The sequence below is a fragment of the Pan paniscus genome, chromosome 9 (genome assembly GCF_029289425.2).
Source record: "Pan paniscus chromosome 9, NHGRI_mPanPan1-v2.0_pri, whole genome shotgun sequence".
Classification (NCBI taxonomy): domain Eukaryota; kingdom Metazoa; phylum Chordata; class Mammalia; order Primates; family Hominidae; genus Pan; species Pan paniscus.
This window is the reverse complement of record NC_073258.2, coordinates 108,644,109-108,669,907: the sequence shown is the minus strand read 5'-3', so window position 1 is coordinate 108,669,907 and position 25,799 is coordinate 108,644,109. Positions and strand designations below refer to the sequence as shown.

The window sequence follows — 25,799 nt, the reverse complement described above, 5'->3', positions numbered from 1 at the left end:
CAACCTGAACACCCTTATTCCTTGGCTTCCACAAAAGCATTCTCTCCTAATTTTCTGTTCTTTTTAACCTTCTTCAATGATTCCTCTTTCTATGATTCATTTCTTCAATACTGAAGATCTTAAGAGATCCTTCCTTCATCTCTTTTCCCTCTCCCCACTTTTACCTTCACTTTGGGCTTTTTCTGGCAACCTCATGTACTCCAGTGACTTCAGTTACCCCCTTACCCATATCAAATGTCTTCCCCCAATCTCTGCTCTGTATTCAGGACCCGCATTTCCAACTACTCCTCTTAGATATTGGATATGCATTTCAGACTCTACGTATCTGTGTTGGTTAGGATTCTTTGAAAAAAACTTCAGTTAGGGTGATATTAAAAGATGAGAGCACTTATTCTAAAGATATAGAGTGTTTTTACAGAATCCGCAGGCAGGAATGATGTTGGCATCAGAAAGGTATTTGAACCGGGAAAGAGAAAGCTGCTGTCGGGCGCAGTGGCTCACGTCTAATCCCAGCACTTTGGGAGGCCAAGACAGGTGGATCACCTGAGGTCAGGAGTTCGAGACCAGCCTGACCAATATGGTGAATCCCTGCCTCTACTAAAAATACAAAAATAAGCTGGGTGCAGTGGCATGCTCCTGTAGTCCCAGCTACTTGGGAGGCTGAGACAGGAGAATTGCTTGAACCCGGGTGGCGGAGGTTGCAGTGAGCAGAGATCGTGCCACTGCACTCCAGCCTGAGTGACAGAGCAAGACTCTGTCTCAAAAAAAGGGAGAATGTCTCTCTGTCTCTTTCATCTCCACTTCCTTCTGACATCTGCTAATTCTTGACTTTCTGCAGGCCCACTTTCTCTGCTGCTTAGTCCATGTGGAAGACTAGCTGCTGCAGTTTCCTGTTAGGTATCTAGACACACACAGACACTTATTTTCACTTCTCTGTAAAGACAACCTAGTTGTCTCAGTTTGGAACAGGTGTTTGTACCAAAGAGATACAGTGGGACAGGCATATGCAGTAGGTCAATCTATTTTGATGGGATATATGGAATATTTGCAGTCCTAGAGAAAGGGTGGATCAATGGCTTCTCTTTGGATCAAAAATTTATTTTCTAGAATGTCAGAAAATGAACTTAGTAGCTTTCTTGCCATGTCTTCTTTTGCTATATTTTATAGGTTGGTTAATGGCTTTTAGTATCTATGCTAGCTCCCTAGACAAGTGAGGGCTTGTACTGAATCTGAGCTGGAGGGTGGGGGTTTTTGTTGTGTATAGCAGAGAGATGGAATGGAATAAAGGTGGATGAGTGTAGAGCTAAAGATAATTTCATAGATAGCATCCAAGGCAAAACTAATAAAATGGAAAGGAAAGCTGGCAGGTCAACTGAAACCTCTTAAAGGGACTGGGTAGAAGGAGCGGAATATAGCTATAATGGCCAGGTGTGGTGGCTCGTGCCTGTAATCTTAGAACTTTCAGAGGCTGAGGTAGGAAGATCACTTGAGCCCAGGAGTTTGAGACCAGCCTAGGCAACATAGTGAGACCTCAATCTCTATTAAAAAAGCAGAAGAAAAAAAGAAGAAGAGGAAGAAGAGGAAGTAGAAGAAGAAGAAGAAGAAGAAGAAGAGGAGGAGGAGGAAGAGGAGGAAGAAGAAGAAGAAGAGGAAGAAGAAGGAGGAGGAGGAGGAAGAGGAGGAGGAGGACGAGGGGAAGGGGAAGGAGAAGGAAGTTATAAGCCAATAGAATGAAAACTGAGGACTCCAGTCCAAAGAAAGTTTTAAATTTAGCCAGGGGAAAAAGCATGGGAATTTTTATAAGGTCCCTGGCCTCAAGAACAATCTAATGAGGACACCAAGATAGTTTTTACACCACATTGATGGATTAAGGTAGAATAAGAGCTTCATCCATCTTGGACTCCTTTTTCTCCTTTGCCGTATTCAGCCAATCACTAAACATTGCTGCTTTTACCTCAGTGATATTTTTCATATTTGTGACTTTTTCTCAACTCCCCACTGTCAGTGTTTTTTGTTCAATCTCTCATCGCTTTAGACTGCACTGTTTAGTAGCCTCTATATTAGTTCCTAGGGCTCCCATAACAAAGTATATAACAAAGCCACAAACAGAGCAGCTTAAAATAGCAGACATTTATTGTCTCACAGTTTGGGAGGCTAGATGTCCAAAATCCAGGTGTCAGCGGGGTTGGTTCTTTGTGAGGGCTGTGAAGGAGGATATCTGTTCCATGCCCCTTGCCTGGCTTCTGGTGGTTTGCTGGCAATCTTCGCAACACTTGGCTTGTAGATGTATCACTCAATCCTCTACCTCCAAATGGCATTTTCCTAGTCTCTTCATGCAGTCTTCCCTCTGAGCATGTCTGTGTCTGTGTCCAAATGTCCCCTTTTTATAAGGACATCAATTATATTGGATTATGGCCCACCCTAATAACCTTATCTTAACTACTTGACTTCATCTGTGAAGACTGTTTCCAAATAAGGTCACATTCTCTTTTTTTTTTTTTTTTTTTTGAGACAGGGTCTCACTCTGTCACCCAGGCACCCAGGTTGGAATGCAGTGGCATGATCTCAGCTCACTGCAACCTCTGCCTCCCAGGTCCAAGTGATTCTCCTGTCTCAGCCTCCCCAGTAGCTGGAATTACAGGCATGCACCACCACCCCCAGCTAATTTTTGTATTTTTGTAGAGATGGGGTTTTGCCATGTTGGCCAGGCTGATATCAAACTTCTGACCTCAAGTGATCTGCCCACCTCGGCCTCCAAAAGTGCTGGGATTACAGGCGTGAGCCACTGTGCCTGGCCCCAAATAAGGTCACATTCTGAGGTACTGGGGCCTAGGACTTCAACATATCTTTTTTAGGGGACTCAATTCAACCCATAACAGCCTCATGTTTAGTTTCTACTTTGCTTCCAGAATTACTTTATTAAAGATCTTTGATGATTCCTCATTTGCTCTAGAATAAAGTCTAAATACCTAATCATGTCACGTCTGACCCATAAGAGGGCATCCACATAAGAGGGCATCCACAGTCTAGTCAGATGATTCTTCTATGTGACATGCTTTTCATGCTATACTTTTTCTTTTTATTCATACTATTCTCTCCTCTCCTTATACCTGTTTCACTATTCACCTGGTCAGCAAATTTCTACTCATCTTTTAAGGCCCAGAACAAATATTTTCTCCTCTTTTTAGTCTTTCTGAACCATCTCTACCCCTAAGGAAAATTAACTTAACCCTCATCTGTGTTCCTATAGTAGTTAAGGAACGAGTACTCTGTACTTCTTTGATATCTGAGATATCATATATATATCTTCTCATATATATCTCATATATCTTCTCATATTGAATTATGGCTATTGGCTTGACTATCTCTCTTACTAGATTGTAAGTTCCTGAAGTCCAGAAGGACTTATTAATTGATAGTTATTTTCCCAACATGCACAATTAGCACATAGTAGATGTTCTTTTTTTAAAATTTTTTATTTTTTTGAGACAGGATCTCACTTTGTCTCCCAGGCTGGAGCGCAGTGGCACAATCATGGCTCAGTCCAACCTCAACTTCTTGGGTTCAAGCAATCCTTACGTCTCAGCCTCCTGAGTAGCTGGGACCATATGTGTGCATCACCATGCCTAGCTAATTAAAAAAATTTTTTTGTAGGGATAGGGTCTCCTATGTTGCCCAGGCTGGTCTCAAATGCCTGGCCTCAAGTGATCCTCGCACCTTGGCTTCCCAAAGTGTTGGGATTATAGGCATGAGACACCACGCCTGGCCAGTAGATGTTATTTAACTGCCCATTGAGTTGAAATGAAGTATGTTAACCATAGTTGTGTATGACCTTGAACTTTTATATGTGCCGTCTGCACACAACCTCATGAGATTTATGATGACTCATTTGATTAATGTTATGATTATGAAAATGTGCCTTTGAATAATCCATGGAAGAATTCGGTTTTAAGTATATTTGTATTATGCATGCTGGGTATAAATAATTTAATATTTTAATTAAAAATATTATGTTATATTTGTGTTTATAAAAGTTTAAGCTTAAAAAATAAGGCAAGTAGGGCACATTTAAGAAAGCTAGTTAAGCTATTACTCAGGAAATTCTGCTTTAATATGTTTTTTTAAGAAGAAACTGAAAATGGCTGGGTGTGGTGGCTCATGCTTGTAATCCCAACACTCTGGTGGGCCAAGGCAGGAGGATTGCTTGAGCACAGGAGTTTGAGACCAGCCTGGGCAACAAAGTGAGACATCGTCTCCATAAAAACCTAAAAAAGGCTGGGCGCAGTGGCTCACATCTATAATCTCAGCACTTTGGGAGGCCAAGGTGGGTGGATCACTTGAGATCAGGAGTTCAAGACCAGCCTGGTCAACATGGTGAAACCCTGTCTCTAACTAAAATACAAAAATTAGCTGAGTGTGGTGGCAGGCACCTGCAATCCCAGCCACTTGGGAGGCTGAGGCATGAGAATTGCTTGAACCCAGGAGGCAGAGGTTGCAGTGAGCCAAGATTATTCCACTGCACTCCAGCCTGAGTGGCAGAGCAAGACTCTGTCTCAAAAAAAAAAAAACCTTAAAAAAAAATTAGCCAGGCATGGTAGTGCAAGCCCATAGTTCCTACTACTCTGGAGGCTGAGGCAGATGATCACTTGAGCCTGGGAGACTGAGATTGTAGTGAGCCGTGATTGTACAACTGCACTCCAACCTGAGTGACAGGACAAGATCCTGTTTCAAAGACAAAAACAAAAACAAAATAGACAAAAAAATAAAAACAAACAAACGAAAACCCCAGGCCGGGCAGGTGGCTCACGCCTATAATCCCAGCACTTTGGGAGGCCAAGGTGGGCAGATCACGAGGTCAGGAGATCGAGACCACCCTGGCTAACACGGTGAAATCCCGTCTCTACTAAAAATCCAAAAAAATTAGCCGGGTGTCGTGGCACGTACCTGTAGTCCCAGCTACTCCAGAGGCTGAGGCAGGAGAATTGCTTGAACCCAGGAGGCGGAGGTTGCAGTGAGCCGAGATCGCGCCACTATGCTCCAGCCTGAGAGACAGAGTGAGACTCTGTCTCAAAAAAAAAAAAAAAAAAAAAAAACAACAAACCAAAAAACAAAAGACAAAAACAAAACCAAACAAACAAATAAAAACTCAAAAACTAAAATGAAGCATGAGAAGTGCTGGAGAGGAGGATCTGGCTTCTTTTTGCTGTACAAAGCCCTGGACCAGAAGTCGGGAGACCTGGGTTCTTGTCCCAGCATTGCTACTACCTTTGGGAAAATTTTGACAAATCACTTGCTGTCTCTGGGTCTCTGTTTCCTCATCTGGAAACTAAAAAGATTGAGCTACAACTGAAAGAGTTGAGTGTTTTTCAAAATGAGGGTTGTTTATTTCTGCTATGCTTTCTGAAAGCTAAAGAAACCCCCCAAAATACAAAATTAGCCAGCCGTGGTGGTGTGCGCCTGTAATCCCAGCTACTTGGGAGGCTGAGGCAGGAGAATCGCTTGAACCCGGGAGGCAGAGGTTGTGGTGAGCCAAGATTGCGCCATTGCACTCCAGCCTGGGCAACAAGAGCAAAATTCTGCAAAAAGAAAGAAAGCAAGCCCACAAAATCAAACAAAAAACCAAAAATAACAGAGGGGAATTGTAAAGTCAATTTGGTGAGTAACCACCAGAATTCAAAACAAAATGTCAGGGTGTATCATACATCATGATAAATATGTTTCATAGATTTTGTTTGTTTGTTTGAGACAGAGCCTTTGTCTGTTGCCCAGGCAGGAGTGCAGTGGCGTGATCACAGCTCACTGCAGCCTTGAACTCCTGGGTTCAAGTGCTCTTCCCACCTCAACCTCCCAAGTAGCTGGGACTATAGATGCACGCTGCTGAGCCTGGCTTATTATTATTATTTTTTGTAGAGACAGGGTCTACCTTTGTGTGCAGTCTTGTCTCAACTCCTGGCTTCAAGCAATTCTCCTGACTCAGCCTCTCAAAGTGCTGGGATTACAAGCATAAGCCACTGCACCTGGCCTGTTTCATAAAATTTTTGTTTCATTACTATGTGTGTATGTGTGAACGTGTGTGTATGTATGTACACATGTGTGTGTGCCACGTCAAGAAATAAAATGTATTTATTTTGGATCAAAGTAAACAAATGTCAAAACCCAGTGAGCTAGATGATCTCGAATGCATCTTCTGGTTCTGAGATTCCCTTAAAATGTTCTGAAATTCTCCATGTGCTCTGTGATTGCTGACACTCATTACCTCTTGAGTCTCATCTTCTACCTTCCCTTTAGTGTCTCCTCAATAACCATACTGGCTTCCTTGATAGTCCTCAAGCATCTAGGAAGGCTGCCACCTCTGAGCCTTTGCAGTTGCTGTTCCCTGTGGAGCAGCTCCTCCCCTTCATCTTCACATGGCTTGCTCCCTTACCTCATTTACCCTACACTCAAATATCTCCATGAAGCCTTCCCTTCCTACTCTATGTAAAATTGCACCTTTATGGCCGAGCATGGTGGCTCATGCCTGTAATCCCAGAACTTTGGGAGGCCCAGGTGGGCGGATCATCTAAGGTCAGGAGTTCGAGACCAGCCTGGCCAACATAGGGAAACCCCGTCTATACTAAAAATACAAAATTAGCTGGGTGTGGTGGCATGCACCTGTAATCCCAGCTAATTCAGAGGCTGAGGCAGGAGAATTGCTTGAACCTGGGAGGTGGAGGTTGCAGTGAGCCGAGATGGCGTCACTGCATTCCAGCCTGGGCAACAAGAGTGAAACTCCGTCTCAAAAAAAAAAAAAATTGCACCTTCATGCCCTTCTATGCTTTATTTTTGTCCTTAGCACTTGTCATCATGTAATGTAATATGTATTTTATTTATTAATTTTGTTCACTGTCTGCCTCCGCCAAGATACTGTGAGCTCCATGAGTCTAATTTTTATTTTGGTTTGTTTTATTCACAAATGTATCCATCTGGAATATAGTAGACAATAAATATTTGTTGAAAATAAATTTAAAGTATCCATAAGTTTCCTTCTAGAAGACAAAATCAGGATAACTGACCTTTAAATAAAAAAGATAATAATATTTTATTTTGGACATGAAGATTGAAGATTTTGGATGAGAATTAAAGAAAAAAAATTTAGGTTGGGGTGCGGTGGCTTAGGCCTGTAATCCCAGCACTTTAGGAGGCTGAGGCAGGTGGATCATTTGAAGCCAGAAGTTCAAGACCAGCCTGGCCAACATGACAAAACCGCACCTTTGCTAAAAATACAAAAATTAGCTGTGCCTGGTTGTGTGCACCTATAGTCCCAGCTACTTGGGAGGCTGAGGCACAAAACTCACTTGAACCCAGAAGGCAGAGTTTGCAGTGAGCCGAGATTGTGCCACTGCACTCCAGCCTGGGTGACAGAGAAAGACTCTGTCCCCGCACCCAAAAAATAAAATAAAATAAAATAAAATGAAAACGTCTGATTTATGGAAAGTGAAGAATGGGTGTTGTTATCAGCTACAATTTTGTACACTGTTTATGAACTGAATGTTTTATAACTTTTTTTCTATGAATGGTTACTTTTGATAATATATTTGATGTCAGAACTGGATATTTTCCTAGTGGCTCTACCTGAGAATCATGAGCTAGACTATTGAGGGTCCATACGGAGTGATTAATATCCTCACTATCCTTAATCCCTCTATTCTCACAATCCAGGGCTGACTAAACTGGAACCAAAGTTGTGATTTGAACTGATCAGCTAGTCTCATCTATCTAATGGGATGGCTTGAGAAGGAAAATTTTCCAGAGTTTATGGATAGAGTGAACTGATATGTAATTTCATAAAATTAGATGTCATGATGTTGGAATATATGTTCATGCCATTCTTTGTTGTTGTTGTTGTTGTTGTTGTTGTTGTTTTGAGATGGGGTCTCACTCTGTGGCACAGGCTAGAGTGCAGTGGTGAGATCATGGCTCACTGCAGCCTCGACCTCCCCAGGCTCGGATGATTCTCCCACCTCAGCCTCCTGAGTAGCTGGGATCACAAGTACACACCACCATGCCTGGCTAATTTTTTTGTATTTTTGATACAGACAGGATGTCACCATGTTGCCCAGGCTAGTCTCAAATTCCTGGGCTCGAGCGATCCGCCTGCCTCTGAAACTGGAGGAGTTCCCTTATCCCCCTCACAGGGCATGCAACAGGGATGTGGTTTGCTTCTTCAGTCCTCGGCTGCTCAAACCTCTAGGGGGAGCATGTAGAGGATGCAGGTACTGGGGAATGTTTTTGGGCTCCGACCCCACAGCAGCATCTTGGGTTAAGTGTTTACAGCTCCTGAAGCCCCAGTGGGCCTGTGTTACAGTGTGCTCTTGCAGTTTTGCTCTCTGCAGTTGGCTTGTGTTAAGCAGCTCAATTAGACTCTCTGTCTTATCACAAGGGCTTTCTGTATCCCGGCTTCTTGCCCTAGTGTACTGGAAAAATCGGATCACATGTGGGCTTGGAGGATGGGTGCAAGGTTTTATTGAGTGGGGGAAGTAGCTCTCAGTGAGATGGATGTGGAGCCAGATGGAGTGGGAAGGTGGTCTTCCCCTGGAGTTGCGCCACCTAGCGGCTGGGCTCTTCAAGAACCACGCCTGACCGAATTCCACGTTGTCCTGTTGTCTATGGCCTGTCAGTGTCTGCTGGTGTCTGTTGGTGTGTTCTTCTGCTCTTCTGCTCCTCTCGACATCCAGCCCCTTGTGTGTGTGCCTGCTATGGTCTTGGGTTTTTATGGGCAAAGGATGAGGGGCATGGTGGGCCAGAGTGGTCTTGGAAAATTCAACATCTGGGCATGGAAACAGGAGTACCTGTTCTCAGTTAGGTCTGTAGGCACAGGCCCCAGGGTGGAGCCCTTGCCAGGGACCCCGCCTTTCTCTACCCAGCACTTCCCTGCCCCCTCCTGTATCACCTCGGCCTCCCAAAGTGCTGGGATTATAGGTGTGAACCACCCTATAATCCTATAGCGTGGTTCCTATAAGAATCCATGCCTGGCCATGCCATTCTTAATACTTTAAAATATCACCATTTATGCCTTCACAATTATTTTCTGAATAGGACAGGCTATCAGAAGTGAATCAGAAGGGGTAAAGTGAATCAGAAGTCAATTTACATTTTAAAAATGTAATAATAATTTTCTAACTGGTGTAGCCATTATTTTATTTTGTCGTATTTGCAGTGAGGGGCATCTAGGTGGTAGTATTTTCTCTATATACTCCTCTATACTTAAAACATAAGACCCAGGATGGGCATGGTGGGTCATGCCTGTAATCCCAGCACTTTGAGAGGCCAAGGAGGGAGGACAGCTTGAGACCAACCTGGGCATCATAATAAGACCTTCCCTTTAAAAAAAAAAAAAAAAAAAAAGACCCTATGGCTATTGCGTTAGTGAAGGCCTTTGTCATCTCTCAATTGGACCAATGGTCAATTTCACTCCCTATCTCCAATCCAGTTGTTACCCCCACAATAGGTGAGTTTGGATGCTTGGCAAGTGATAGCCCAATGACCACAACCAAGGAGGATTGAGCAAGGGGATTTTCTTACTTGCAACAAGTAAGGAAAACACTGGGGATAGCTCCCAAAGCAGTGCCTCTCCAGGCTGGGGGCTGGGACAGGTTTTACAGGCATAAGGTAAGGACGTGGGATCTGACTGAATATGGCAATAAGGTGATGCTGGGAGGCATGAACTGACTAGATCCTGCCATAGGGTGACACCAGGGCTTGATCTGATTGGATCCTGCCATGTGGTTTCCAATTCTTAATTCAGTCCCTGCTCCTTGGTCTGAGCACTTAGGTTCTCCATGTGGTTGCATGCTTTGTTCATCTGGGCATGCTCAGGTTATAGTGATGTGAGGGTCCACGGCAACTGAAAAACAACCACAACTTTGAACCAGACCTGGCAGGGTGGCTAACACCTGTAATCCCAGAACTTTGGGAGGTTGAGGTGGGCGGATTCCTTGAGCCCAGGAGTTGGAGACCAGCCTGGGCAACATGGAGAAACCCTGTCTCTACTAAAAATACAAAAAATTAGCCAGCTGTGGTGTGGGTTCCTGAGGTCCCACCTACTTGGGGGTCTGAGGTGGGAGAATCACTTGAACCCAGGAGGCAGAGGTTGCTGTGAGCCGAGATCCTGCCACTGCATTCCAGCCTGGGTGACAGAGTGAGACTGTCTCAAAAAATAATAATAATACTTTAAAAAAAGGGCAGGGCACAGTGGCTCATGCCTGTAATCCCAGCACTTTGGGAGGCCAAGGTGGGTGGATTACCTGAGACCAGGAGTTTGAGACTAGACTGGCCAACATGATGAAACCCTGTCTCTACTAAAAATACAAAAAATACAATTAGCAGAGGATGGTGGCGGGCGCCTGTAATCCCAGCTACTCGGGAGGCCGAGGCAGGAGAATTGCTTGAACCTGGGAGTCAGAGGCTACAGTGAGCCGAGATTGTGCCATTGCACTCCAGCCTGGACAACAAGAGCAAAACGCTGTCTCAAAAACAAAACAAAACAAAACAAAACAAAAAAACAAGTGGTTGAACCAGATTGGTCTGGTGCAGCTACACAATGAGCTCATACAAACATCCAGGTGTTTAAATGACCTGAATTTGGAAATATCTTGAATTGACAGAGTTTAAATCTATAATGACTGGAAAAAATGTCTTAAATAGCGAAATGTCTTAAATAACTATAACCACTTATCATCAAGTGGAATGGAGGCTCTAGGTAAAGACAAAGTTGAGTTGTAGAAAGATAAAGTTACAGTTCAGTTGCATGCCTGAGGCAGTAGATTGAAGCTATCTTTCTTGCTACAAGAGGAAGAACTGATCCAAATGATAACTGACATGTAATAGTGATTTAAATATATCTACACTCCAATAAACTATGCCCATTCATTCAGACATAACATGCATGTGACTCTCAGAACTTTTGTGAGAACTGTATATGAAAATAGTGAATAAAAAATTCTACAGCATAGATATCTGCATTTAAAAAAAATCATCTCTCTGGAATGCTACTTCTAATATCAGCTGTTGTATTCTTATAATAGGGTCTATCTGCCTCTGTCACTTCAGAAGTCGTTCAGACTGGCCACATTTTGGCCAATTCTACCTCGTGTATATCTTTCAAATCTGTCTCCTTTTTGCCTTCTCCAGCACTGTTGCCCTGATTTTGATCTTTATCGTCTCTTGCCAGAATTGTTGCAAACTCAGTTCCCCAGTCTTGCCCACTTCCAAAATATCCATCGAAGCACGTGAAGAATCTTTCTAACATATAAATAATCTAATCATTAACTCCTAGCTCAAAATATTTCAACCCTCCCATCCCTGGTACGTACACACGTATTGCTTAAAGAATAAAATTGATTAAGATGGTGTAAAAGATGGTTTGGTCACCATTAAACTTTCTTTCATCTTCTACTTGTTAAAGTTTGCTCTTACATTATTACACAGTATGTGGCTCCTAAGATGCCATCATCTATCCTGATACATGCACTTGGCATTTATCAGGATTAGATTAGGCTGTGAGTGACAGAAAAAAACAAAAATAACAGTGGCTTAAACAAGGTGGAAATTTTTTTTCTCTTTTACATAAAAAGAAGTATAAAATTGAGCCTGCCAGGACTAATAGAGCAGCTGTCTATATTGCTAGACTCTGGCTATATTGCTGCTCTGCCCTGTTCTACAAGTGGCTTTTACCTCAGAATTGCTGCTTAAACATCAGCCATCATATCCCCATTCAGGCAAGACAGGGAAGGAGGGGATGACGTGCACATCCTCTTAGTGATTCTTAGTGAATCTCAGGACTTTTATAAAAACTCTTAAAAATGGGAATCTCTTTTGTGGTTGGGTCTAGGGTTGTGAGGCTAATGAATGCAACCTCCTTGGCATGGTGGGAAGAAAGCCTGCCTGAGAATGGAACCAACCTAGAGGAAGCAGTGCTTTTTGCTTTTTTTTTTTTTTTTTTGACAGAGTCTTGCTCTGTCGCCCAGGCTGGAGTGCAGTGGCGTGATCTCGGCTCACTGCAAGCTCCGCCTCCCAGGTTCACGCCATTCTCCTGCCTCAGCCTCCCGAGTAGCTGGGACTATAGGCGCCTGCCACCACACCCAGCTAATTTTTTTGTATTTTTAGTAGAGACAGGGTTTCACCGTGTTAGCCAGGATGGTCTTGATCTCCTGACCTCGTGATCCGCCCATCTCGGCCACCCAAGGTGCTGGGATTACAGGCGTGAGCCACCGCGCCCAGCCCAATGCTCTTAAACCCAGGAAAAAAACTGGGTTCTTGTGACATCATTTCATCCCCTGCATCAAACTATAGCCAAAGCAAGAAGTACTGTTGGATTTTTAAAATTACATGAGTGATTATAAATTGAAGCCTTAACACAGAAAGGCAAATATCACATGTTCTCGCTTATTTGCGGGATCTAAAAATCAAAACAATTGAAGTCATGGAGATAGAGAATAGAAGGATGTTTACCAGAGGCTGGAAGGGTAGCAAGGGGGCAGCAATGGTGGGGAGGTGGAGATGGTTAATGGAAACCAAAAAAAATAGTGGCCTGGTGTGGTGACTCACACCTGTAATCCCAGGACTTTGGGAGGCTGAGGTGGACAGATCACTTGAGGTCAGGAGTTCAAGACCAACCTGGCCAACATGGTGAAACCCTGTCTATACTAAAAACACAAAAATTAGCTGGGCGTGGTGGCGCATGCGTATAGTCCCAGCTACTTGGGAGGCTGAGGCAGAAGAATCACTTGAACTCGGGAGGCAGAGGTTGCAGTGAGCAGAGATCATGCCACTGACCTCCAGCCTGGGTGACAGAGCAAGATTCCATCTCCAAAACAAAACAAAACAAAAAGAAAAAGAAAAAAAATAGTAAGAAAGAATGAATAAGACCAGTATTGGATAACACAACACAAGGACTGTAGTCAATAACAATTTAATTGTACATTTAAAAATAACTAAAAGAGCCGGCGCGGTGGCTCACGCCTGTAATCCCAGCACTTTGGGAGGCCGAGGCGGGTGGATCACCTGAGGTAGGGAGTTCGAGACCAGCCTGACCAACATGGAGAAATCCCGTCTCTACTAAAAATACAAAATTAGCTGGACGTGGTGGTGCATGCCTGTAATCTCAGCTACTTGTGAGACTGATGCACGAGAATCGCTTGAACACAGGAGGCAGAGGTTGCGGTGAGCAGAGATTGTGCCATTGCACTCCAGCCTGGGCAACAACGGTGAAACTCTGTCTCAAAAAAAAAACAACAACAACAACAACAAAAAAAAACGAAAAGAGTATAATTGGATTGTTTATAACACAAAGGATAAATGCTTGAGGGGATGGTTGGATACTCAATTTTCCATGATGTGATTATTATGCATTGTATGCCTATACCAAAATATCTGATGTACCCTATAAACATATACACCTACTATGTACCCACAAACATTAAAAATAAAAAAGTAATTTTTAGAAGATGAAAAAAATAAGGCTAGGCACTATGGCTCACACCTTTAATTCTGGCACTTTGGGAGGCTGAGGTGGGCAGATTGCTTGAGTCCAGGAATTCAAGACCAGCCTGGCCAACATAGCAAAACTCCATCTCTACAAAATATACAAAAATTAGCTGGGAGTGATGGTGTGTGCCTATAGTCCCAGCTACTCAGGAGGCTGAGGTGGGAGGATTGTCTAGAGCCCAGGAGGTTGTGGCTGCAGTGAGCTGTGATCACACCACTGCACTCTAGCCTGGGTGACACAGAGCGACCCTATCTTAAAAAAAAAAAAAAATGCTGAAAAAATTTAGGCATTAGTACCTAAGGTGGATAAGGAAGGAAGTGGGCCAGGCACGGTGGCTCATGCCTGTAATCCCAGCACTTTGGGAGGCTGAGGTAGGCGGATCACCTGAGGTCGGGAGTTCAAGACCAGCCTGACCAACATGGAGAAACCCAGTCTCTACTAAAAATACAAAAAATTAGCCAGGCATGGTGGCAGGTGCCTGTAATCCCAGCTCCTCGGGAGGCTGAGGCAGGAGAATTGCTTGAACCTGGGAGGTTGAGGTTGTAGTGAGCTGAGATCGAGCCATTGCACTCCAGCCTGGGCAATGAGAGCGAAACTCCATCTAAAAAAAAAAAAAGGAAGGAAGTGAAGATAGGAAAAAAGTGGTAGTGTCAGTGTGTCAATGGATTGGCACTCTTTGAGACTGAGTTGTGGCATTGCACTACTTGAGCAAAGGAGCTGGATGGACAGCAAGGAGGTTGAGATCTTAGATTTGTGATTTTGGAAGTAGTACCATTTCTGGTGAGGACAATTCCAGGATGTCACTCTAGAAAGTGAGTACCTCAGGTGGTGTAGATGAAAAACGTCTATGAAGACGAGGACATCAAGGAACTGAGAGGCCAGTGAGTTTTATAGTTTCATGTAAATGCCCTTCAGTGTAGATCAATGGCGTCATGTCTGAGCATAATTCAGCAAGAAGAGATGATAAGAGGCTGGGGCCTAGCTAGCTCTCTTCTGGTTTGGTCTTTCCTAGGGATAGATCTTGACATACACTAGGGGTATAGACCACTCAGTCAAACTTCCATAAATACTATTTGTCTTACTTTGGGCAAGGATTGTGAGTTCAATGTTATTCTCAATGCCAGGCACCTGGAGTATAACCCCAGCACTCAAAAAGGTAGGGTCCTAAATGTTAATTTTTAAAGGTAGGGTCCTAAATTTTTATTTTTATGTATTTATGTATTTATTTTTATTTTTATTTTTTTGATGTGTAAAAAGGCTTTATTTGCAGGGGAGCAGGAATTTAATCAAAGAGGCCAAATCCCAGGTCATCGTCCGACTCTTCAGACTCCTCCTTCTCATCTTTCTTCTCCTCTGCTGCAGCAGGGGCGGAACCAGCAGCAGGGGCTGCAGAACCTGGGGCAACAGAGATGGCCACAGCCCCACCGGCAGGTACACTGGCAAGCTTGCCAATACTCTAGGCAATGACGTCTTCAATGTTTTTTCCATTCAGCTCACTGATAACCTTGTTGAGCCGGTCGTAATCCGCCTCGATGCCCACGCTGTCCAAGATCTTCTTGATGTCCTTGGCGCTGGGGGAGGAGTTACCCCCGAGGGCACCCAGCAGGTAGGAGGCGACAGCGCATCGCGGCGGCGGAGAAGCCTCATGCGTGCGACCTCGGTGGCGTCAGGGAGGAAAAGCTATTTATTTATTTTTGAGAAGGAGTCTCACTCTCATCACCCAGGCTGGAGTGCAGTGGCACAATCTTGGCTCACTACAACCTCCACCTCCTAGGCTCAAGCGATTCTCATGCTTCAGCCTCCCAGGTAGCTGGGATTACAGGCGCCCACCACCACACCCAGCTAATTTTTGTCTTTTTAGTAGAGATGGGGTTTCTCCATGTTGGCCAGGCTGGTCTCAAACTCCCAACCTCAAGTGATCCACCCTCCTTGGCCTCCCAAAGTGTTGGGATTACAGGCGGGAGCCACTGCGACTGGCAGGGTCCTAAATTTTAACAGTAAGCTGGGCTGGAGAGAGGATTGACAACCTCATTTGAAAGTTGGCATAGAAGGGCATAAAGGCAGGCAAAAGGAGCACCCTTGGGCAGGGCCTACCCCCTCCTCAGGAGGTACTTTGGGATTCACTACAGCACACAGAGGACATAGACCTCAAAGTTTTATATAGTGGAGGGTGACTTCAGTAACTTAACCTGAGAAAATTTTAAATCAGGTAAAACCAAATGCCTGTGTCCATCCACTCAACATGAAAATACATGTAGGGCTGGGTGAGGTGGCTCACACCTGTAATCCCAACACTTTGGGAGGCTGAGGCAGGCAGATCACCTGAGGTCAGGAATTCGAGACCATTCTGGTCAACATGGTAAAACCCCATCTCTGCTTAAAATACAAAAATTAGCCGGGCATGATGGCACATGCCTGTAATCCCAGCTACTAGGGAGGCTGAGGCAAGAGAATTGCTTGAACCTGGGAGGCAGAGATTGCAATGAGCTGAGATCGTGCCACTGCACTCCAGCCTGGGCGATTGAAGGAGATTCCATCTCAAAAAAAAAAAAAAAAAAAAAAAAAAAAAAAGAAAAGAAAAGAAAGAAAGAAAAAGGAAAATACATGTAGGTAACACAGTGAATTAACTTTCATAATAGATAAGCAAGTTAAACTTTGGTTGGTGTCTGTCCTTCAAAGGTAAGAATTTATTTTTAGAACAATTAACTTTTTGTTTGTCTGTTTGTTTGTTTGTTTGACACAGAGTCTCTCACTCTGTTGCCCAGGCTGGAGTGCAGTGGCATGATCTCAGCTCGCTGCAGCCTCCGCCTCCCAGGTTCAACCGATTCTCCTGCCTCAGCCTCCCGAGTAGCTGGGGTTACAGGCATGTGCCATCACGCCTGGCTTATTTTAGTATTTTTAGTAAAGACGGGGTTTCACCATGTTCGTCAGGCTGGTCTTGAACTCCTGACCTCAAGTGATCCACCTGCCTCGGCCTCCCAAAGTGCTGGGATTAGAGGTGTGAGCCACCACACCCTGCCCAATTGACTTTTTAGATTCATTTCTTGTCTGAAAATAGAGAGCAGATCAGTGATGGCAGAAACATTAATAGTGATTCACATTTGAGATGACGGTTGTTTTTTGTTGGTTTGTTTTTGTTTTGTGTTATGTCTAGGGGTCTGTAATCTATTCAATTATAAGGAGTATCATGTCATTAAGGTGCAAATTAAAAAATAGTGGGGACAGAACACAGTGTGTTTACCTTACTGAAAATTGCTACCTAATTTATCAAAAGACGCTCTCTACCTATCAAAAGGTTATTCACAAATAAAAATATATAAACGGCCGTTAAGCACTAAAAAAAGTCCAGCCTCACTAGTCATCAAATAGAGGCAAATTAAATAAATGACATCCAATTTTTCCTATCAAATGGACAATTTTGCTGAGGGCGACTAACTTGATGATTGATCACTGTAATTTTTCCTTACCTAATGTTTCCCACCACTGAAAATTAAATGACTTAAAGGTTAGAGTATAAATCATCACAGTGAATTTCAAGATCATTAAAGAAAGCCATTTTGTTTGAATTTCGGAACTGTGAAAGTTTTGAAATTTTCCTCTGGTCCCAAACCTAAAACACTCAGAAATTTTAACTGTACAAAGATACTAAAAAATCAATATTATTGAGGGAGAGGATAGAGAAAGAATTGGCTCTCTTCCAATTCTAAACCTTCTCAGACACCAGTTATTTCTGATTGGAAGTCTACCAAAGAGTGTTTGGGATCTATTCACCTTATCAGAGCTAAATGCTTGGACTCTGATTATTCCTTAAGAAATGGCTTAGCTCTTACTATATTTTCTATCAAGCAACATTTCATTAGTAATAGGCAGCCTGAATGTAGCCTTCATTCTTCAATAATGCATCCATGGAGTTACTGAAAAAGAATGCCATCTATTTTTATTAAAAAATGTACAGACCTGGTATATTATTAAAAACTCACTATTATAGTCCTCCTGAGAGTTTAATATATTGAACAGTATTTCCCTAACATCCTAAAGATCTCAAAATTGATAAGAAAAAAGGTTTTTTGTTTTTCTGAACCACTTTCTTTCTTCAGGTCTCTTCAAATGATGGTATCTGGCCACTAGTTCTTTGAAGTCTTGTGTGGTCACCCTTGCAGCTAGCTCCTCTTGTCCTCTAAAGCTTTTGGGGACAGTAATGGGGAATGCATCATGGCCAGACACTATACCCTTACCTGACCACATCACGCCACACAGTTACATAAATTCTCTTCTCAGTGTCACCATTGTTAGCATTTTGCTCTTCTCTTCAACTGTACCTCTCCCTACCCACACAATACAATTTTTAGAGCTGTAGGAGAACTTACAGATGATGCAGTTTAGTGATAGCCTGTCATTTTAATTTTAATTTTTATTAAAGAGTAACAAAATATGATGGAAATCTCAACTGAATCCCCTGCACAATGGAGAACATATTCCAAAGTAAGCGTTCAGACCAAGATACAGAGATTTCAACGGAGACATCTCAAACTGGCCATTGAACTCATAAACCCATAACTATATACAGAATATAAAAAATCACCTAGATTGGGTGCCGTGGCTCAGGTCTGTAATCCCAGCACTTCAAAAGGCTGAGGCAGGTGGATTGCTTAAGCTCAGGAGTTCGAGACCAGCCTGGGCAACATGGTGAAAACCGGTCTCTACTAAAAATACAAAAATTAGTCAAGTGTGGTGGTGAGTGCCTGTAATCCCAGCTACTCAGGAGGCTGAGGTGGGAGGATCGCTTGAGCCTGGGAGGTGGAGGTTACAGTGAGCTAAAATTGCACCACTGCACTCCAGCCTAAGTGACAGAGTGAGACCCTGTCTCAAAATAAATAAATAATCACTTATATAAAAAATATAAAAAGTCATGGGTTGCAATATAAAGGGCATGAGGCCAGACGTGGTGGCTCACACCTGTAATCCCAGCACTTTGGGAGGCTGAGGTGGGTGGATCACCTGAGGTCAGGAGTTCAAGACCAGCCTGGCCAATATGGCAAAACCCCGTCTTTACTAAAAATATAAAAAAAGTTAGCTGGTCATGGTGGGGGGCACCTATAATCCCAGATACTGGGGAGGTTGAGGCAGGAGAATTGCTTGAGCCTGGGAGGTAGAGGTTGCAGTGAGCAGAGATCGCCCACTTCACTCCAGCCTGTGCAAAAGAGCGAAACTCCATCTCAAACAAACAAACAAACAAAAAGGCATGGTTTGCTGGTGATGAAGAGGAAGTTTTGCAGCGAGCTGGTAGTGTTCTGCATGTTCTTTCTCTCTTCCGCAAGGGTAGATGCTCCCCGTCTCAAGTCCAGGGAAAGAGCCTCAACGGGACCACTCACTAAGCTCAGTGTGTACCCCCTGCAGTTGTGGGGTGTGTTTAGCTCCACTTAGGAAATCTAAAAGGTGAGCACCTTGCTGGTTATCCCTCCTAATGGAGGAGCCAAGAAGAGGTTGCCTGTGTTGGAACTAACCTGGATTTTTTGTTCTTTGGGCAAAGGATGAGTGAGTGTTTTTCTATGGACAGAAGAAAGTCATGCATGTGAAAGAGCCAGCATGGAACTGCCTAAAATTCTGAAAGCACTTCCTGGAGCTGTACCACTGCATTCCTGTGGATGACTGCAGAAGGAGACGCAAACAACCAGCCAGAATACAGAATAGGCCAGGCACAGTGGCTCACGCCTGTAATCCCAGCACTTTGGGAGGCCGAAGAGGGTGGATCACGAGGTCAGGAGATCGAGATCATCCTAGCTAACACAGTGAAACCCCATCTCTACTAAAACATACAAAAAATTAGCTGGGCATGGTGGCAGGTGCCTGTGCCCAGCTACTTGGGAGGTTGAGGCAGGAGAATGGCATGAACCCAGGAGGCGGAGCTTGCCGTGAGCCGATATCGTGCCACTGCACTCCAGCCTGGGCAACAGAGCAAGACTCTGTCCTAAAAAAAAAAATACAGAATAGAAAATATCTCCTTCTGCCAGGCATGGTGGCTCACGCCTGTAATCCCAGCACTTTGTGAGGCCGAGGTGGGTGGATCGCCTAAAGTCATGAGTTTGAGACCAGCCTGACCAATAAGGTGAACCCCATCTCTACTAAAAATACAAAACACTTTGGGAGGCCAAGGCTACCAAATTACAAGGTTAAGAGATGGAGACCATCCTGGCCAACATAGTGAAACCCCATCTCTACTAAAAATGCAAAAATTAGCTGGGTATGGTGGCGTGCACCTGTAGTCCCAGCTACTCAGGAGCCTGAGGCAGCAGAAACGCTTGAACCTGGGAGGCAGAGGTTGCAGTGAGTCGAGATTGCACCACTGCACTCCAGCCTGGTGACAGAGCGAAACTCCGTCTCAAAAAAAAAAAGAGCTGGGTGTGGTGGAGTGTGCCTGTAGTCCTAGCTACTTGGGAGGATGAGGCAGGAGAATTGCTTGAACCTCGGAAGTGGAGGTTGCAGTGAGCCAAGATCCTGCCACTGCACTCCAGCCCAGGCAACAATGCGAGACTCCATCTCGAAAAAAAAAAAAGAAAAGAAAAAAAAGAAAATATCTCCTTCTTGGCCTAGCGGTGGCTCACGCCTGTAATCCCAGCACTTTAGGAGCCTGAGGCGGGTGGATGACGAGGTCAGGAGATTGAGACAATCCTGGCTAACACAGTGAAACCCCATCTGTACTAAAAATACATTAAAAAAAAAATTAGCTGAGTATAGTGGCATGTGCCCGTAGTCCCAGCTACTTGAGAGGCTGAGGCAGGAGAATCACTTGAACCTGGGAGGCAGAGGCTGCAGTGAGCTGAGATCATGCCATTGCACTCCAGCCTGGGCGACAGAGAGAGACTCCATCTCAAAAAAAAAAAAAAAAAAAAAAGATAGAAAAAAAGGAAAAAAAGAAAATATCTCCTACTTTCTTAATAAACTTTCCGTTTGAGGCTGGGCGCGGTGGCTCATACCTGTAATCCCAGCACTTTGGGAGACCGAGGTGGGCGGATCACGAGGTCAGGAGATCGAGACCATCCTGGCTAACATGGTGAAACCCTGTCTCTACTAAAAATACAAAAAAATTAGCCGGGCGTGGTGGTGGGCGCCTGTAGTCCCAGCTACTCGGGAGGCTGAGGCAGGAGAATGGTGTGAACCCGGGAGGTGGAGCTTGCAGTGAGCCGAGATCATGCCACTGCACTCCAGCCTGGACGACAGAGCGAGACTCCGTCTCAAAAAAATATAAAAAATAAAAAATAAACTTTCAGTTTGGTGTACCACATTCTCCAATAGTTTCCCACCAAAAGGATACATAGCAAGTCATTTTCTGAGAACTTTTGTGCTCAAAAAAGTCTTTATTTTACTCTTAACACTTTTCCTGGCTATAGTGTTATGATTGAAAAATAAGTTTTCATCTGAATTTTGAAGACATCCTTGTATTGTCTCCTAGATTCCCATGTTGTGATTGAAAATTTCATTGCCATTCTCATTCTTACATGTTTGTGATCTACTTGCTTTTTTTCCTCTCTGGAAGCTTTTAGGATCCTTTTAAAAATTTTCACAAAATTTTACAATGTATGGCTTTCTTTTTAATTGTGGGCTCTTTTATCACGGAGACTCTCACTTTTAAATTCTGGGAAGTTTTGTATTGTTGTTTCTTTGAGAATTTCCTTTTATTTCTTTTTTTGTTGTTGTTGTTCTTCTTCTTGTGACAGGGTCTCACTCTGTTGCCCAGGCTGGAGTGCAGTGGTGTGATTATAGCTTACTGCAGCCTCAATCTCCTGGGCTCAAGCAATCCTTCCAACTCAGCCTCCTGAGTAGCTGGAATCACAGGTGTGCACCACCACACCTGGGTAATTTTTTTTTTTTTTTGTAGAGATGGGGTTTCTACATGTTGCCCAGACTGGTCTTGAACTCCTGGGCTCAAGTGATCCTCTTGCCTCAGCCTCCCAAAGTGCTGGGATTACATGTGTGAGCCACAGTGACTGGACCCATTTCTTATCCTTTTTTTTTTTTTTTTTTTTTTTTTTTTTTTTTTTTTTTTTTTGAGAAGGAGTCTGGCTCTGTCGCCTAGGCTGGAGTGCAATGGCGCGATCTTAGCTTACTGCAACCTCCGCCTCCTAGGTTCAAGCAATTCTGCCTCAGCCTCCTGAGTAGCTGGGATTACAGGTGCCTGCTACTACACCCGGCCAATTTTTGTATTTTTAGTAGAGACGGGGTTTCACCATGTTAGTCAGGCTGGTCTCAAACTCCTGACCTCAGGTGATCCACTGGCCTCGGCCTCCCTAAGTGCTGGGATTACAGGCATAAGCCACCACACCTGGCCCCATTTCTTATTATTGTCTCTAAATGCCTAAAAGTTGAATGTAATATCTTTTGGATATATATATTCTGATTTTCTTATAATCTCCTATTTTCTTTTTTTAAATATAATTACTTTATTAATCTTAGAAATCAGTAATTCCAAGGGGTATCTTAACCCTGGCTCATGTTGTCAGCAGTACACTGACTTATCTCTTCTCTCTGGGAAACCCGTGATGAATGCTCTTTCTCCTCCACAGACCTTCCAAAAAGAAAAGAGCAACTTTGGTAGATGATTATGTTGTATCTCCCATTTTCTGTCTCTTTGTGTTCTTGTTTTACTTTTTGATAGAGCTCCTCAACTTTATCTTCCAATCTTTCAGTTGAATTTTTAATTTTTGCTGTCATCATTTAATTTCCAAGAGTTTGTGATTTTTTTTTTGTTGTTTTTTTTTTAATAGGGTCTGGGTCTGTCACCCAGGCAGGAGTTCAGTGGTACCATCACAGCTCTCTGCAGCTTCAAGCTTTTGGGCTTAAATGATCCACCCACCTCAGCCTCCCAGCGTAGCTGGGACTGCAGGTGTGTGCCACCATGCCTGGCTGATCTATTATTATTATTTTTTTAGAGATGGGTCTTTCTATGTTGCCCTGGCTGGTCTTTAACTCCTGGGCTCAAGCAATCTTCCCACTTTGGCCTCACAAAGTGCTGGGATTACAGATGTAAAACACCACACCCAGCCAGTTTTTTGTTGTTTTTGTTGTTGCTCTCTGATTATTTTCTTTGTACACTGTGCTCTTCTTGTTTCATGATATTAATTATTATCTTCGAAGTTTTCCTTTAGTCCCTGCTTAGTCTATGTTTGCTCTGAGTTCATTTTGTTCTCTCTGGTGGGTTGTTTTGGCTTCCGACTTTCCACAGGAGGCTTCAGCTTCCTCAATTCCACTGTCAGTTGCCATGTGTTTGATTACTTGTCTCTTCCAAAATGTGGTTGACATCCTTGTCTACTGTTGTCTTTTCTTCTGTTGTCTTTGTGGGTTTAAGTCTCTTTTGTTGTTGTTGTTGTTAATTTGTTTACTATTACTCACTGGGATATTGGAAAGGAACAAATATAAACACATCTGCTCAGTACAATATGTTTCAAAATGACTTATTTGATGTGTGATGAACTAAGATCTAAGGGAGTGAGGTGAATTGCCCAAGCACCAAACTCTAGTGTGTGGCAAAACCAAGCTAGTACTTAGTGCTTCTGTTTTCAAGTTCAGGGTTATTATTATCAATTTCCGCTTTCCCACTCCTCCCTTTCTACCACTAGCGCTTATAACTATCCAGTAGTCTTCCTATGTATTATTTATTTGCTCATTTCCCCACCCCATCTTCCATGCTACATATATGTAGTACGGGGACAGTGTCTGACACAGAGTAAGCACTCAGAACTTAATGATTGAATGAATGAATGAAAAGGTAAGTGGCCTGTACCTTAGATTTCCCCTCACTTAGGATTTTGCTTTTGAGAAAAACACCTTCTCCAGATGATGACTGGTGGAAGGCATACAGACATTTGACTTGTGGTTTTGGAAGAATATGCCTAATCTTCTTAATTGAAAAGCAGAAAACAGGGTGATTAACGGTATGAAATTAAATATATGCACCTATTATATACCCACAAAAATAAGAAAAAAAGAATATGAGATTTGAAGACAGAGGTAGGTTTTAGCACTTGGGTTCAAATCCCAGTTACCTCACCTACAATTTGTGCAACCTCTTTCTCCTTTTCAAGTGTAAAAAGGTAAAGTATCTGATTTTTAAAGCCCTAGGTCAGTGCATTCTATTTCTGTCTTTTCCCTTCTCATAATTATTCTCCCCTTTTGGAGTTCTGTGGTGTCTGTTTTTAAAGAAAGGAGGTGGCTGGTCATGGTGGCTCACGCCTGTAATCCCAACACTTTGGGAGGCCAAGGTAAATGGATCACTTGAGGTCAGGAGTTTGAGACCAGCCTGGCCAACATGTCAAAACCCTGTCTCTGTTAATACTACAAAATTAGCTGGGTGTGGTGGTGCATGCCTGTAATCCCAGCTACTTGGGAGCCTGAGCCTTGAGAATCACTTGAACCTGGGAGACAGAGGTTATAGTGAGCCGAGATCGGGCCACTCCACTCCAGCCTGGGCAACAGAGCAAGACTCCGTCTGAAAAAAAAAAAAAAAAAAGTTGGGCACAGTGGCCCACACATGTAATCCTAGCAGTTTGGGAGGTCAAGGCTGGCAGAACACTTGAGGTCAGGAGTTCAAAACCAGCCTGGCCAACGTGGTGAAAACCCTGTCTCTATTAAAATACAAAAAAATTAGCTGGGCATAGTGGTGGGTGCCTGTAATCCCAGCTACTGGGGAGGCTGAGGCAAGAGAATCGCTTGAGCCGGGGAGGTGGAGGTTACACTGAGCCGAGATCATGTCACTGCACTCCTGCCTGGGTGACGGAGCGAGATTCCATCTCAGAAAAAAATAAATAAATAAAAAATAAAGGAAAAATAAATAAAGAAAGGAGGTGCATTTCTTTCTTTGTCTGAATGGGTAAGTGCTAATTATATTTTGCAGAACTTATGTGAGTCTACTCCCCCAAAGTTTAGAAAGATCATAATTGTCTTGGTGTTTTCCCCTAATCTTCGGAGTATGCTGACTATAATGCTTAAAAGTGCTTTCATTTTTATTAATACTAGAGAAATTCAGGCCTTTAGTGCTTTTCACTAAAGACTATGGGAAGATGGTATAGCAAGTAATTACATTTTACTTCTAGCCCTTGTTCCCGACTGGTCCATTACCTCTTGATAACTTAATAAAGCTAAGAATAAAGTTCTTTCAGATTATTGAATAACTATTTTTTTCTTTTAAGAGTCAAAGTCTCGCTCCATCACTCAGGCTGGAGGGCAGTGGTGCATTCACAGCTCACTGCAACTTTGAACTCCTGGGCTCAAGTCATCCTCCTGCCTCGGCCCCGCAAAATACTGGGATTAAAGGCATGAACCACCATGCTCAGCCTAAAAAACTATTTTTTCTGTCCTACAGAAATTATTATTGTTAGTTGAGGTTTTGTTCTGGGAAATACCAGACTATGGTAGAGCTCCCAAAAAGTTTCTCAGTTTCATAAACCTAAGAATCTGTTCCATTGGGTTGCTTTTGGCCTCCAAATGTTTGAATTCCTACAGACTTGCCTAAAACAGTGAAGTAGGTGACTTAATTTTCCTTCTGCTATTGCAGAAGTATACACATGGAGGCAGTACAGTCTAATGGAGTCTGAGATTTGGAGTCAGGCTAGCATTCACCACCAGGATCTGTTGTGCATTAGTTGCATGATTATGTCCACTGGGGCAAGCTGTTAAATCTATACCTCTGTTTTTGCCTATATAAAACAATGTTTTGTGAATTAGTAAAATAACATTGTACATTTGGATGGGTTAAATTAATTTTATATTAGTAAATATTAATAAATCACTTCTGAGTGGCAGAGATTTGCTAGATATCTCCATCCAGATGTCTTAGAGGTACCCAAACACAAAAAGTTCAATGTATAATTTGTTATTTTCCATTTTAGATCTGCTCCTCTCCCTACAGTCTTTTTTTTTTTTTGAGATGCAGTCTCGCTTGTCACCCAGACTGGAGTGCAGTGGCGCGAACTTGGCTCGCTGCAACCTCTGTCTCCTGGGTTCAAGCCATTCTCTTACCTCAGCCTCCCAAGTAGTTGGGATTACAGGTGCACGCCACCACACCCAGCTAATTTTTGTATTTTTAGAGAGATGGGGTTTCACCATGTTGGCCAGGCTTGTTTCTAACTCCTGACCTCAAGTAATCCGTCCACCTCGGCCTCCCAAAGTGCTGCGATTACAGGTGTGAGCCACTGCACCTGGTCCCTACAGTCTTTAAAAGGAATAATTCATCCTTCATGCAGTTGCCTTAGTCAGAAGCCAGGGACTTAGCCTAGATGCC

General features: G+C 43.4%; 1 pseudogene; it reads right to left on the bottom strand.

Annotated features, from left to right (window-relative positions):
- Positions 1–12,452: 12,452 nt before the first annotated feature.
- On the bottom strand, positions 12,453–17,770 carry LOC100983948 (large ribosomal subunit protein P2-like; annotated as a pseudogene).
- Between the last annotated feature and the right edge of the window lie 8,029 nt (positions 17,771–25,799).